Raw genomic sequence first — 15019 nt, forward strand, 5'->3', positions numbered from 1 at the left:
AACATTTGGAGGGAGGATGAAGGTGGTAATATTGAGTAACAATATATAGAGGTGAAGTGATTGTATGTATGATGTTAATAACGATTATTTATCCAACACATGGGAGCTGAGAGTTAAGGACATTTTATAACAAGTATTATGGTCCTTCCTGTACATCAAGGCTGGTCTTCTAAACCCAATGAAGTGTTTAAGATTGCAAAGATGATCAGAGTTAACCAGAACATCCAGCATGGCAGCCTCTATGAAGTGAGGGGAGGGGCAAAAAATAGGGTACGTCTGGGGACTGGGGTGAGTTGAAATGATGTCACCACACAAAGAAATTCATAAGAGTGTTTTCTGTCCCTGAGCCCTGCATATGCTGAATACACACTGCAGTCTTCAGATTTATTGACAAGATATCAGAAAAAGGTGAGCTGCAGACAGATCTAATAAAAGTTGGACAGCCCTGTGCACAAATAGCTCCCACTGCAGGCCAACAAAATGAATAATATCTGCGTGCGTGGTGTAAACAAACTTCACCCAAAATAATTCTCTAAAATCTGTTCATGTGCTGACTTTCTCCCCACACCATTGGGAAATGAGAATTGAAAATATTTAAATACTGGCAGAGGGATGGGATCTGGGCGGCAAACCAATATTCTCCATTAAAGTCCAAGATTTAAAGATCCATTTATCAAAACCTTTGGTGTGTGCCCAAGTCTTCCTGAATTAATGCATGCATGCATATGAAAATCAATGTTTCCTGCCCATATAAACACTGCAGCTCTGAATCAATCTCTCAAAGCCGAAGAGGGTTAAATATTTAAACAAGCTATGTATTGAAATACATTTTTAATGCCGTGAAGTCATTCTGATGAAAGATTACTCAGGAGCCTTCATTACTGAGTGTAGAGAGTAATGTGGTATTATCGGAACAGATGGCCCAGCTGTCTGTGGGCTCTGGCCCCCCTCAGGGTAGATTCAAATACTACTCCTAGAGTCAGCTGTTGGTAGCCAGTGGCCTGAATGGATGGCTGCCTCCATGCCACACATCCCTACATGACAGCCATGCTGGCTGCTGTCTCGGGGAACATTTCCTTAAGGAGTCAAATGCTGCTTTGATTTGATTTGATTTGATTTCTTTGTAAGCACTTCATGTTTCTGCCACCCGTTTCAGGCAGAAGCTGTTCTTTGGGATTCCAGAGTGGACGAGCTGACCATTCTGCTGCTCGTTATTGGCTTACTGCTGGACTGCGCTCAAAAGTCTGTGTGGAGTGTGATTTAAGGCTACTCTGTTCTACCTGTTTCTGATGTGGCCTTATAGTGAGTAGAAGGCCACTTCATTGCATTTAAATTCAAAAGTCTGGAGCTATAGTGCGTATTCCCTTGTTTCCTTCCTGTGTGGCTTTGGGAAACTTGCATAATTGTTCTGACCCCAGTTATTTTTATATGTGATCTCTGATATTCCTTTCTTTTAGAACTTTCTCTGACCAGATTTTAAGTCGTGTGATTATAGAAAAGAATCATAGACAGAATATTAGTGATGGAAAGAGGACTGGACTCAGAGCCAGGCAGAGGGATCTGGTTTCCAAACATCTTTTCAAACTCCTTGGCCTCACTGCATCTCAGTTTTGTTGTCTCTAAAATAAGATGAAAATTCCTGTTCTGCATACCTCTATTGAACATCTTGAGGAAGCTGTTAAAATATCTTTTAAAAATATATGTTTCCAATTGTGAGAACTAGAGATGAGAAAATGGGGGAGGTTCTGACCCCTGTGAGGAGGAAGGATCTGAGGTGTGGCCAGTGTAGTCGGTACATTTCAGAGCATATGGGTAATTTGTAAGTTAAAGATAAACTTTCTGTTGTCCCATCTAGGTCAGATAAGCTAAGTGACTCTGTGCATTCTTGCTCTCCGAGCCATGTTGTGGAAGGGAATCCGTCATGAAAAGCAAGCATCTGAAGCCAAATTTATTTGAGTACCAATCAGATCAAAACTGGAAGCCACATAGAGTACAATGAGACCATAAAAGATGAGTACCCATTGTGATTTTCCATTTGGATGATGAACAAAATTTAAAGGTAAGTGTGATGATTGACAAAAATCAGTACATTCTAGAGTTAAATAGTGACTCAATTAGATTTTTTGAGATTTTCTAATTATAAGTTGATGCTGCTATTGGCAATAGGTATTCAATAAAGAATAATACTCTTCCCCAGGAAAGAAAGTAAAGAACACACACTCTTCCAAGTAGCCACAATTTTCTGTGGAAAAGCATGAAAAGAAGAAGTTGGAGAGGATTTCGAATCACTTGGCAGCTTTCACGTATAGCCTCCTTGTTACAACTCCACTAATTCGACAAGGATCAAATCATCAACTGTAAGAGGAATTGGAGCCAGACCTTTAAGGTCACAGACTGATAGCTGCCATTTTCATTAGGTAAAGTCTATCATTCCCTCTGCTTGCTTATTAGCTGTGGAAGCTGATGGCTATATATGTACAGCAGAGGCTGGCAGGTGCCAAGCCCCACAGCCCTGCACTAGTTTGGCATGTTGAGGGCCCCCAGTTTCATTATTTCTCTCTCCTACAGACTAAGTAGTTTCTACATCCTGCTTATTAATTTCCCTTCTACCCATGAGGCATTACAGCTATACTACTGCATCCAACAATATGTCCCTGCTGGCAATGTCACCAATTCATCTCAGCCCTTTGTGACTTGGAGGGTTGAACCAATTGGTTCCTGGTCAAGTCATGTGATTCCTTCCGAAATTATAACAGTCAAGGGTCATGCATGAATTGGATCACTAGAGGTTAAACCATGAAGCCAATACATGAATGCTTTGGAATATTCCACACAATCGCCTGCTTCTTTTGCTTTGTTTTCTCAATTCCTTCCACCTAGAATATCTATATGCCACTCCTTTGGGATGTTTCAATTTTTCCCACCCTATCTGTCCTAAGTGAGCTTCATGGCTTCCATGAAGCATTCCCTAACCAACTAGCCTAGTGAGTTCTTTTACTCATCAGAACTATAACACCACATGCTCTTTGAAACATTCCTTTGTTACATAAAATACAGTATCACACTGTTAGCCAGGTATTGGAGATGCACCAGTGAATTATCCATAGTTCCTATCTTCGGCCACCCAACTAGCCTGTGAGCCTGAGAAAATGATTAATCTCTCTCATCTATCATGGGAATAATACCTCCTTCAAAAATTGTTGTGAGGACAAAACAAGAATGTGTGTGAAATCCCTTTGTAAATTTTAAAGTGCTACATAAACATGAGATATTGTTTTTATTACACTTTCTTTCAATTGTATTAGCTCTTAATCGTTTGTCTTGGTGTGTAAAGATCAAGATATTTTTTGTTGATTTTAGCAGAGTGATTTGCACATAAAGATCGAATTGATTGATTCATTTTTGCCTTCAGATTTATGATCCAAGGTCTAATAATATTTCAAAATCTTGGCAGTCCATGACTAAGGTTTTGAGTTTCCTTTCTCCTTGGCCCTTGCAAGTTCAAATAGAGTTGGTTCCCACCTACATGAGATTGTGGTCACTCAAACATGGAAGCTAAGGGGGGCTGGGGTGAGGGGCTGTGTTCTCCACATAATCTCATTATACTTTCCTCATAACTTTCCAGTTTAGCAAAGGCACCTTGGCCAGCTGTTCTCCACCACATTTTTATTTGATTTAACCAATTTTAGAGTCTACTGGTCTCATTTTGGTGTTAGAACTTTTAACAGAAATATCTTCAGACACAAATAAGAAAGCGCAATAATAAGAGTGAGCAGTAAATATTAAATAAATCATTTTTTTGTTTTTAAAAAGTATAATTCACATGTATTATTCCATATAAGCTTTTGAGCATGCCCACAAATCAAAACATTCTAAAACTCATTTTATAGATGAGAATCCAAGGCACCTATCTCCAAATTAATATTGTCTATGGCAACAATGACTACAAATCTAATTATTTGAAGAAGCAATTATAAAATCAGTTTTGTATATAATCTGTCCAAATTACTCTACCTGGGACAGAGGGCTGATCTGACTAGCTAGATATCAACGGGAGAAAAAGATGTAGTGGAAAGTGGCTTTCTTACCTCTAGCTACCGAGGGTACTGCCATTACTTTTGTAGGCAGAATCAAGACTTGGGAGTGCTCAAGGCAGCTGCAGGGGAAAGAACTCTGAATGAATTGCTAGTAGAAGACACCACACATGATATAATGTTTTAAGACATTCATTGTAAGACACAAAGGAACAATTATTTTATGAATGAAAAACAAACAAATGAACACAAATTGCCCATTACACTCTGATGCACTGTTTTCTTATTTGCAATTTGTTTAAATTGAAAAAAGTTCTTTTAGATTTATTTAGACATAGATTTTATAGAAAACTCTGTTGGGTATGCATAGTAAAGCAAACATAGGTAACATACACCAGTTTTGGAGGTCCTCAATGCTAACTGTGACTTTCTCAATTACTTCTTTACTTGGACATTGATGCCTACGTGTTTGCAAACAATATTGTCTTCTGTGCATAAAGAGAATTGATGAGTCACCATTCCTTAAAAGGGTGCTCTGCTATTGCCCACAGGATGTTTTTTGAAACTGCTGTAACTCTTTTTGCAAGTTATGATGGATGTGTTCACTCATTGATGACTGTTACAATACCCACTTAACCGGCAGTAATTGATGTTATTTTATGATCTCAGCGGTCTAAAATGTGGTGAAACAAACGAACTTTTTTGTCTATGAAAATATAGAAATAGGAAATAAATCTGTACTCAGGGATTAGGGAGTGGCATAAAACCAGGGTTCCAGCAAATTCAGCAAGCAAGTGGAGGTCATTTCTGGGATAGGTGTAGGATTGGGGATGACTTTTCTGTGCTTTCTGGGGCTGATGCAGTGATGGGGAAGGGAGAGTAAACTGGGGAGGGCTGGCTGCATTTAATAATCCAAGACTGGGGCTGTCCCATTATTTAGACACTGGACCTCCACAGTTTCAATATAATTACCAACAAATCTTGAATACAATACTATTTAGAAGTACAACTCCAAATTAGGCATCAGGCATCCTGAGTGCCAACTATGCTTCTGCCATTGACTTGGAGACTTAACTTCACTGATCCTTATTTTCCTCATCTGAAAATGGAAAGAATCCTACTTGCCTCCCTTTCCTCAGAGGGGTTATTACTGGCTGCTACATACAAGGTACCCACATGGGTCTAACCTCCTCTGTCTTTAACCAGAGGGTCCTTATATTACACATGAGGAATCTGAGACTTAATTCCTTCGTTGAGTCACCAGGCCTAGTTCAACTCACTAAAAAATAGCAGAGATGGGATTAAAATTCAGACTTCTTAAATGAAGTCTAGTTTTCTTTTATTATATCACGTAAGAATAATTGAGAAAGCTTATAAGAAAATTAAGGGATATAGGGGAATAATGTGTTAACAATATAATCACTTTGTGGATAAAGTGAAAACTTTTTATTTCTAGTATTTTAATTAAAGACTCATTTCTTTTTTCAATGAGGAGATACACAAATTCTGCCTCACTGAAGAATCTTATTTGGTGCCCTTAAATTTTTTTCTTTGTCTTTCTCACCTCCACCACCACCACCACTGCCAAACTCAGATGTTGATTGTTTTTTGAGAAACTTGCACTAAGTAGGAATCAGATCACAAGTCAATTGCAACAATGCCATGCTTAATAATATCTATAAGACAGGGATACATACACAAATAGTCCAGCATGCATAAGTGAACATTCACAGAGCTCTTATCATGAAGTTGGCACTGTGTTCTGTGGTTTTACATTTGTCAGTTCACACAGTGCTTGCCATCTTGCTGATGAGAAAACTGAAGCTTGGCGAGGTTACCCAGTTTATCCGAATTTGCACAGATAGGTCTTTTACTCCACTGCTCATTCCATTCTCACCATTTGGTTCTTTACAAGAGGAGTGGAAATCAGGGACAGTCAAATTCAAATTCTTGTCATAATACTACAAGTTACTACGTTTCCTTTGCCAGGGGAATGTCCTTAAAAGGGAATGCATAGGAATTTCAAGATGGCAGATGGGGAGGTAGGCATTTTAACCTACTGACTATTTTACTTGTAAGGGACACTAGCCTTGGTTTTTCTGATTGTCTGAGCATTTCCTAAGGAGAGAGGCTTCTGAATAAAATTTAAAAAACAAAACAAACAACAACAATAAACACATCTGCAGAGACACAAACTTGGTTGTGAGGATTATAAAAGAAGTATCTGGAGTCCTGAGGCTAGTCTTTTTCAAACTATTCTTGGATGACAGGCTAGGCAGTCTTCATCCTATTTACATAAAGCCTGCTTTCCATTTTGCTTGGCTTCCGCATTCGCAGAGAAAGCTGTGCATCACACCCAAAGCTACCTTATGTAGACCAGTCTGAAAAGTTGCTGAGATCACTCGTTAACTCTCAGAGAATAAATGGATACTTGGGTGAAAAGCCAACACCCTGCCTGGTTTCTTAAGCACTGACTATATGCACAGCACCAGTCTTGGCTCTTTGGAGGGTACAATGAACACGTGGTACCTGACTGTGGATAGATTTGTATCTATACAGGAAGGCTGGATAAAGCATGTGAAACCTAACACAATGCAAGGCTAGACCCTTGTGTTGGCTTGGAAGCTGAAGGATGAGCCCTAAAGAAGTTTTGCAAAGACAAAATAACCATGGACGGAAAGAGAGAAATGAGTTCTTGAAGGAAGTGAGAATTGACCTGAATTCTCAGACTCTTGTTTCCATTGTCATTTCCCTTGTAAAATTTATTTGTAAGGAGAGACATTGAAGTTAAATTACCAGTATCTGGCAACCTCCGCAATCATATTAGGAACCCTTGTCTTCTCTGGGTTTTCCATGTTCTTCCCATTGTCCTTTCCTCCCTGATGCATTCCTTCTTTCTCTCTCGTTCCACTAATCTTTGGCTTTTTATACCCCCCACACCCCGCATACTTTTCCTTATCTCCATGGCATTTAACATATTATATCCCTTTGTGTCTTGTCTTTCTCATGATTACTTTGTCCCAGTTTAATCATATATCTCTTTCTCTCTCATACTGCATTGACAATTGGGAACTAATGAACGTACCAGTAAAGACTTCTGAATTCAGGGGGAAAAAATCCTGAGAATCCAATGTTTGGGTTGTCAAGCATCAAAGAACTTTATGGATCCTCTCCTCAGATTGTTTAAGGAGAACCTCTGACATAGAAGGACAATGCCTACAGAATTGAGATGGAAAAAGTAGAAGTCCTAGCACAAAGGAGTAAATTGATATCAGCTAATCTCAACTTTCACCTTGGGCTCATGATCAGTTATTTTAAGGAAGGAAGAAAAGAATCCCCTGCATATTGATTACCTACTATGTGCCAAGACTTGTCCTGGGCACTTTCAAACATTTAATTCTCCCAAGAGCCATCAAGGTGGATATTAGTATCATCCAATTATAGATGGGGAAACTGAAGCTCAGAGAGTTTAAGTCTATCACCCAAGGTCATGCAGCTGACAACAGGAGAGACTAGAGTCTGCATCTCTGTCACTATTTCTAATATCAGCTTGATTTCTATCTCCTTTCCTGCAAGAACCACTGCCACCAGACTATCAGCAAAGACAGCAATCCTAACAGTTGTCTCAGCCTTGTAGTAAAGCTTTAATGTCCCTTTGTTGTCTAAGGCAGGACCCTGGGTGCCATGCTGAGGAGAGGACAACAACAGTCTTAGGCAGACCAGGAGGAGACAGGGCGGGGGGCTTGGTCACACAAGTGTGGGCTGGAGATACAGGTAGCAGGAGGTCAGAGGCCACTTTCCAGGGAAGTCAGCTAGACAGGTAGATATCAAAAGCCCAAACAGTCAGGGTCCAGAGACTCAGTGATCACAGAGGCAGGGACAATGATTCTATTGAACAGGGGACATGAAGGCAAGCAAAGATTCTAGGACAGGCACTTCTTCTGTTGCCTGCTGAGTGTAAGCAGCTTTGGATCCTAGGTGTTAAAGAAAGTTAGAAGGATCTCAGGTACCTGCAGGAAAACTGCACCTCTTATGGAGCATAAAACAGAGATGTGGAAATGGTTTTACTGTGGGCAGTGCTGCAAAGGAACTAGCTTGTATATTGGTTGAAGCATCTGAGACATGAATAGAGGCACCTTATACATTGCTCACATTTCATTGTTGTGTCTATAGAAATCTGCAGAGACAGTGAAGTTTTATGGCCTCCAGCCTCATTATTTTACACCCCGCTTCCTTCTATGCCTAGTATTAAGTATTACCCCTTTACTCTCATATCTGTTTCCAAATCCTTTCAGAACCTGGTCTCTGATTCCCCTAGTGGAGAATAACTATGGGAGCAGAGGGCACATTTTTTTCCTAGGGGAACTGACTTCACTCAGAGGGAAGCCATGAGAAGTTCAGTTAAAAAGACTCTTTGAGAAACGACTGAGATGAGGCAGGGCTCTCTGGATCTCCTAATCTCCCAAGAAGCGAGTGAACAGGTGGCTATTCCACCTCCACATAAGGTCAGCGCTGACAGCAGTCAGTTTTGTTGTGTGTCCTGGAACCATTTTCTCAGAGTGACATTGACATATGTCCCCATAAATAAATTAGCAACCCCATCTCAGCTGACACATTTGGCAGAAACATGTGCCAGTGTGTGGGTTAATTCCTGTGCCCATTCCACTGGGAAAGATCAAGTGTATCAGTGTGTGTCCATATCAGAAGCACTTGGATGCAGCAAGCTTTTCCTTTTCTTCTTTTTCTTAGTTTTCACAAAAATATATTTGACTTATCTATGTAAAAGATGTATATGAGAAGTTATTAAACTAACAGAGAAGGGATAGGTGAGGCAGAAATGGCATTTTACAATTTACAAAGATAGAAATAGGGACTTTGCACTGCTTACCCCCAAAATTCTCACTGTGCAAGGTGGATATTTATATTCTTTATATTGTAAAGCTACTTCTGCTCAACCTCCATATAGAATTAAGGTATAAAAAGAAAGTAAACAATTCCTAGTCCCTTCCACCTTGTTCACTCTGAAAGAGTAGTGACTCCTCATAAATGCCTTTATGGCTTCTCATGTAATTCAGTTAACAAAGTTTGCAGAACTTTGTATGTGCTGGTTTCTGTAATAGTCGTGCCACAGGATAAGAAAAACAATAAGTGAACAAAAATCTCTGTTACAAATAGTTAACTGGGAGAAGCAATTACAGAAATAAACATGACATGTTTATTCAGTAAATATTGATTGAGCAATTGAAATATGTTGGGCTCCATGCTAGAAGTAGCCTGACCAATGCCCATCCTCTAGGTGAGCAGACTCTTCATCTAGATAACGGAATTTTTACCACAAATGTTATCTCAGTTCACCCAGTCAAGATATTTATAACAATACATAGAGTGTGGTGCCTATTCATCTATTTACTACTTCATTTATATATTTACTGTTTACTTACTATGTGCCATTTACTCTTCTAAATGTGGGGGATATAATAATAGACAAGAGAGGAAGGCCCAAGTTGCTTTGAGAGCGACTGCACCCATCCAATATAATGAGAATGGTGCTTTTCTTTCTGATGAGAGTTGGTATAAAGTCAAGATCCTCCTGGACTAGGAATTAGAACAGCTTCTAAATAATTTGCGCATTGAACATACCCAACTCAACTTATCTGTGTCTGTGTTTTCATGTGCTAAATGTGTAATAGATATTCAGGAACTGCACTGTACAATATGAAAGTCACTAGCCTCGTGTGGCTATTAAAATTAAATCAATTTAATTTAATTAATATGAAATAAAATTTAAGATTTAGTTTCTTAGTCACACTAGCCCACATAGCCACAGGTGGCTAATGGCTATCATATTGAACAGTGCAGAATGGAACATTTTCATCGTCACAGAAAGTTCCCTTGAACAACACTGCTCTAAAAAATAACTTCTGGTGTTAATATCTAAGATGTTTATTTGTCTTTTGGCTGTTTTGCTGCAGAATTCAAGATGTAGCCTCCTGCTTTGAAATTCTACATCACCTTCCCTGTACATAAGTTACATGGCATTACTATGCAAACTCAAAAAAATGTTTACGTTTTCTTGCATATGTCTTTATCCCCTACTAGACTGGAAGCCCTTGTGGGCAAGGATCACACCATACTCCTCTATATTCGAAATGCTTAGTACCATGTCTGGCAGCTAGTAGGACCACAATACATGTTTGTGCTATTAGTGAGGAGGATAATTTCTGATATTCAAGTGCCCCCGAACAATCTGTGAGCTGTGCCTCTAAGCAGCAGAGGAGACTTGTTCTACAGAGAAGCCCTGAGGGACAGATCACGAGTTTGGACTTCACCACATTGAGTTTGATCCCAAAGGCTATTTCTGCATATCAAGCCATCTGGAGTAAGCGTGGGTGCCAGGAATCATGCCTGTGCAGTGATGTATCTCATCCCTTGATATTTAAATGCTGTCTTGGCATGGGGACACTGGTGTCCACAGTCAGCCACAGGCACAGAAAAAGTTCTGACTCCAAGTCGTGGGCTGCAAACTTCATTTCCTTGGTTGAACTTAGTTATCTCTGGGGCCAGCCACCCACTTTCACAGCTGTGGAGATTCTCATTCTGGGTCTCTAAGAATATGATCACAAAACCCTTATAATAATGAGAAGGGATTAGAGTTCTAGAGGATAGATTATGTCCAAATTCAGTCCATAAGAAACTGAAAAATGATGTCTGCTCTGGAAGATCACATCTGCTCTACAGGAAGAATTATTTTAAGTTAAGTAGCCTTCAGTGTTACTCAGTTTCATCAAGATCCAGCTGCCAAGAGGAACAATATTACAACCACTTAACATTTCGTATGATAATGATTGTCTTCTTCTTGACATTGGTCCCCCTCTTACTGCGGTCCATTTTCTCAGCTCCCTTGTCTCGTTGTATTTGCATGAAAAGAACCTACACTCTTTTGCCCACAGTTTTGGCTTTGGAAATTTGAAAGAGAAAGTTGGATGCAATAGGTCAGTATTTACAGTATATCTTTTTTTCAAGCCTTCTTCCTTCAAATAAACTCAGTCAGGTAACTCTTATTAACTATTTTCGAGTAAAGACTCTGAAGACCCCAGAGTTTAAGTGATTGTTGGAGGTCCCACTGTGAGATAATGGTAGAACTAGCACTAGAAACCGATGTAGGACTTGAAACAGTGTCAGAAGAGAAATTACATGGTAAGATTTCAGAGATGCTGAAAAGGATGTCTGCTTTCCATACGTCCCTTCACTTGCTAATTAATTATCATGAATATTTTCTGAATGCTTAGAATGTATAGGAATATATGACCAAATATTGGAAGTGTTAAAAGATGTTCACTGGCCTCAGGATATTTACAATTCCAATTTGGATGGGCTTTGAAAAAAACAATTAAAATATCAGTGTATGTATGTAAAAAGAAAAATTAATATACAGGCAATAAATGATAGCTGAGCTCGGAGGAGGACAAGAACCCTTCATTAACCGCTATCACAAATGAATTATTATTGATTTATAGGAATGAAATGGAAAGTAGAGATTTGTCTGTCATTTGAAGAGGAGGGGAAAGTAAGAAAATACGTAGAGATTGGAAAGTCCAATACTGGCTTAGTCATTGAGGAACATGCAGAAATAGAAGAGGAAAGGCAGGATGGATCCAGATTCTGAAGGTATTTGATTCTTGGCTAGGAAGTTTTATCTTTATCCTGTGTAATTAGGAGGTATTATTCAAAGAATACTTCAGTTCCAACCTGCCCTTCTGACCTCATAGGACCATGCTTATTTGCATTTCTGTCTTTGGTTTTTGATGCTATTCACTCCTTCATTCTAACTCTTTCCCACATCAGTTCTTATTCGCATTTCAGCACTCAATCCAAATTCCACCTCTTCCAGGAAATCTTCTTCAATTTATGCAGCAATTATATATAAATCCCATAATCTTCCACTTACATGTTTGATTAGATATGTTTCTATAATGTTATCTGTTATGCCTGCATAAATCACATAACTCTGTACATTATAAACACTGTTAAAATGTGAACTCCTTAAGGTCAGAGACAATAGTTTATATCTCTGTTCTTTCAAAGTACTGGCTACAGTTCATGGTAGAGAGAATTATGTTGATTTGAAGAAAAAACGCAGTTAGTAAGAAAGAAGTAGTTTTTATACTGGCAAACATTAAAATATAACTCTAGTACCTCTAAAAATACAGTCTTAAAATCACTGTATAATTTCTATCATTCAATTTCTGCTTTAAGACTGATGGAGGAAATGGAATGCATGATAGACTATAACATATTTATTTCTAAAACTACCTTTAAAAAGAAAGCTAACACTTTTTTGAGACATTTCAAAACCAGTCTCTTAAGACATAGTGTCTAGTTTTGTGAATTCAAAGAGTTTGTAGAATAATTATCAGCTTTGGCAAAAAGTGTCTAAACTTTTGAAAAATTAACTGTTCACTCAACATGTATTGAAATCCTACTATGTGGGGATGCTGGGCTAGTTGCCACGGGAAGTGTGAAGATGTACACAAAGACTTGAGAAAGTCGTTGAAGCCTGCGGAGGCTGTGCTCTTGTTCCAACTGTCCCTTGTACATCATTCTTTTTTAACCAGTTATTGCAGCGAGTGAAATTTCCTGCCTCTCCTTCAAGACTACAGATGCTCAATGAAGTTAATCTTTTTCATCTTGTCTGGTATCTGGCACATAAGAAGTTGGTAATCAATAAAAGTTTGTTGAGCTCAGTTGTCATGCATCAGGCATTTTACCTGGTATCCTTTCAATTAATAACATAAGATAATTCAGACTTCACGCCAAAGATGCATTCTAGGTCCTCCAAGGCAAATTAATTGCCCAAGACATTCATGCAGTTAAATTATAAAGATGGAAAGATCTAGGAACTAAAGAGTCAAATATTTATACAACATTCTTTCTGTGGACTACAGACATAATTAGAGTTAATTGAATTGAGAACTTTTCAAAGCATTACTATTTGGAAGTGAGGGTCTGGACAACTTTTCACATTAAAAAGGAAATGGCCTTTGGAATATCACTTTGTGAAAATTAGGAAACAGACATTGCTTTTGCACATGGTTCATCCTGCATATCTGCTCATAGCACAAAGTGTAGACAGAGTCTCTTAGTCTATTTTACTGGGAGAAATCAAGTCTCAGGGATCTAGGGTCTAAACAAAGGTAAGGATGTTGTAACTCAAAGACCAGCTGAAATCAGAATATGTCCTGCTTACTTAATCTTTAGAAAACCTCTTCCTCAGCTCATCCAACTGGAGATGGAAGATTTTATTATCCCTCCAACATTTGGTTCCATTCTCTGACATTTTTCTTGTTGCCTGTGATTTTACAAAGCATCCACTTTTCACAAGTGAAAACTGATTTTGTCCAAACAGATGCTTATTTCTATATTTTGCACTCTGGAAAAAAATATGGACATGATTTGGTTGGGGAGGGGGCTAGAGAGAGAAGGGGAATGAAATTGCTGGTGGAAGCACAGCTTGAGCTGAAATTAGAAGCCAAGTGAGAGCTGTAAGCAGGAGGAAGGGAGTCTCCAAAGAAAATTTGTTGTATAATAAAATACTCATTGAAAATATTCTGACAAGGAGCCCTGACAAAATTCTGACTTATCATAGGCTAGATGATAAAATGGTTTCTTTCCTAAGTTTCTGTGAGAATTCGTAATAAGCTCGATTTGGACAAGTTATTCCAAATAAGTCAAACAATCAAATCCTCAATCAGTTCCTCAATCAGCAATCATCTCCTAAGCATCATTTTTTGTCCTGATTACTGTTAGGCTTGAATCAGGAGAATTAGGAGAAAAACAAACAAACAGACAAAACAAACAAACAGCTTAGATAATGTCCTAGAGGAGCTCCTCATATAGGTGGGAAAGAGGCATGATAAACACGCAAAAGGGATGAGGCAGAGAAGACAATACAGATAAGTCTCAGGTATTATTTCTCTGGGGCGCAGCTGGCCTGCTGTTCCATAGCTCAGTTCAACACTACCTCACTCTGAATTTCTCGACGTTGCTCAGGACTGGAGAGAGGGCAAGATGCCAAACGCCCCACTTGCTCTGCAGGTACCACAGGCACTGAGGCAGTGTCCATTCTCCCCATGTGACGTTGCTGACCTGTGCTCAGATGCACCTCACTGTCATTTGGCTGCCTCTGTTGAGAACCTGCTGAGCTAGGCTATGGGAACTGTGTGTACCCCATCCTCAGCAGCCTGAATCTCTGAAGGTAGATTTCATGTCCCCAACGAGGGCAGCTGATGCAAATTTTAGGAGGAGAAAAGCTTCCTAGAGATCACTAAATCAAGTAGTGCAGATGACCTTGGTGAATGGGGTGATAGCATCTCTTGGACAGCATCTCAACATTTTACTCCACCTACCACCCCCTTCCCAGCCTATGGTGCCGGTTAAAGGGATCTTAGCTTTCCACCCAGACAACAGGTCACTCAGAGCAGTAAATCATCATATTCCTCTCATTCTCCTGCAACGTCTGAGGAGAATACCTTTGCATGTACAGAAAGCGCTCCCTGCCTGGTATACATTCAGCACTGCCCAGATGTAATTGGAATGGCTCCCTTCTAATCGGGTTTGGGCTCTGATGATAACTGCTTCCATCTTTACAATCAGAGCTCACTGCTGAGTGACTTTGTGTTCTTCTACATCAAAGGTAATTATTATTTTTATAGTTCAATTAGCAAACATTACATTTCTGTTTGCCTTGCTAAGACAGTACCACCGAATTTAACAATAACACACTTATTCCAAAGCTACCGAGGGACAAGATGCTATTATAACATCACGGCACTTTTTTTCCTGGTGTTTTTACCCCTGCTTCCATTACACAGATGGGTCATATTCAATTTGAAAATGAGAATGCTTCAAATTAAGAATGTTAGACCTATAAAAGGCCTTGGAGTTTTATAAAACTAACTTCTCAATTTAGAAATGAGGATACTGAG

Source organism: Diceros bicornis, chromosome 16 (genome assembly GCF_020826845.1).
Source record: "Diceros bicornis minor isolate mBicDic1 chromosome 16, mDicBic1.mat.cur, whole genome shotgun sequence".
NCBI classification, from domain to species: Eukaryota; Metazoa; Chordata; class Mammalia; order Perissodactyla; family Rhinocerotidae; genus Diceros; species Diceros bicornis.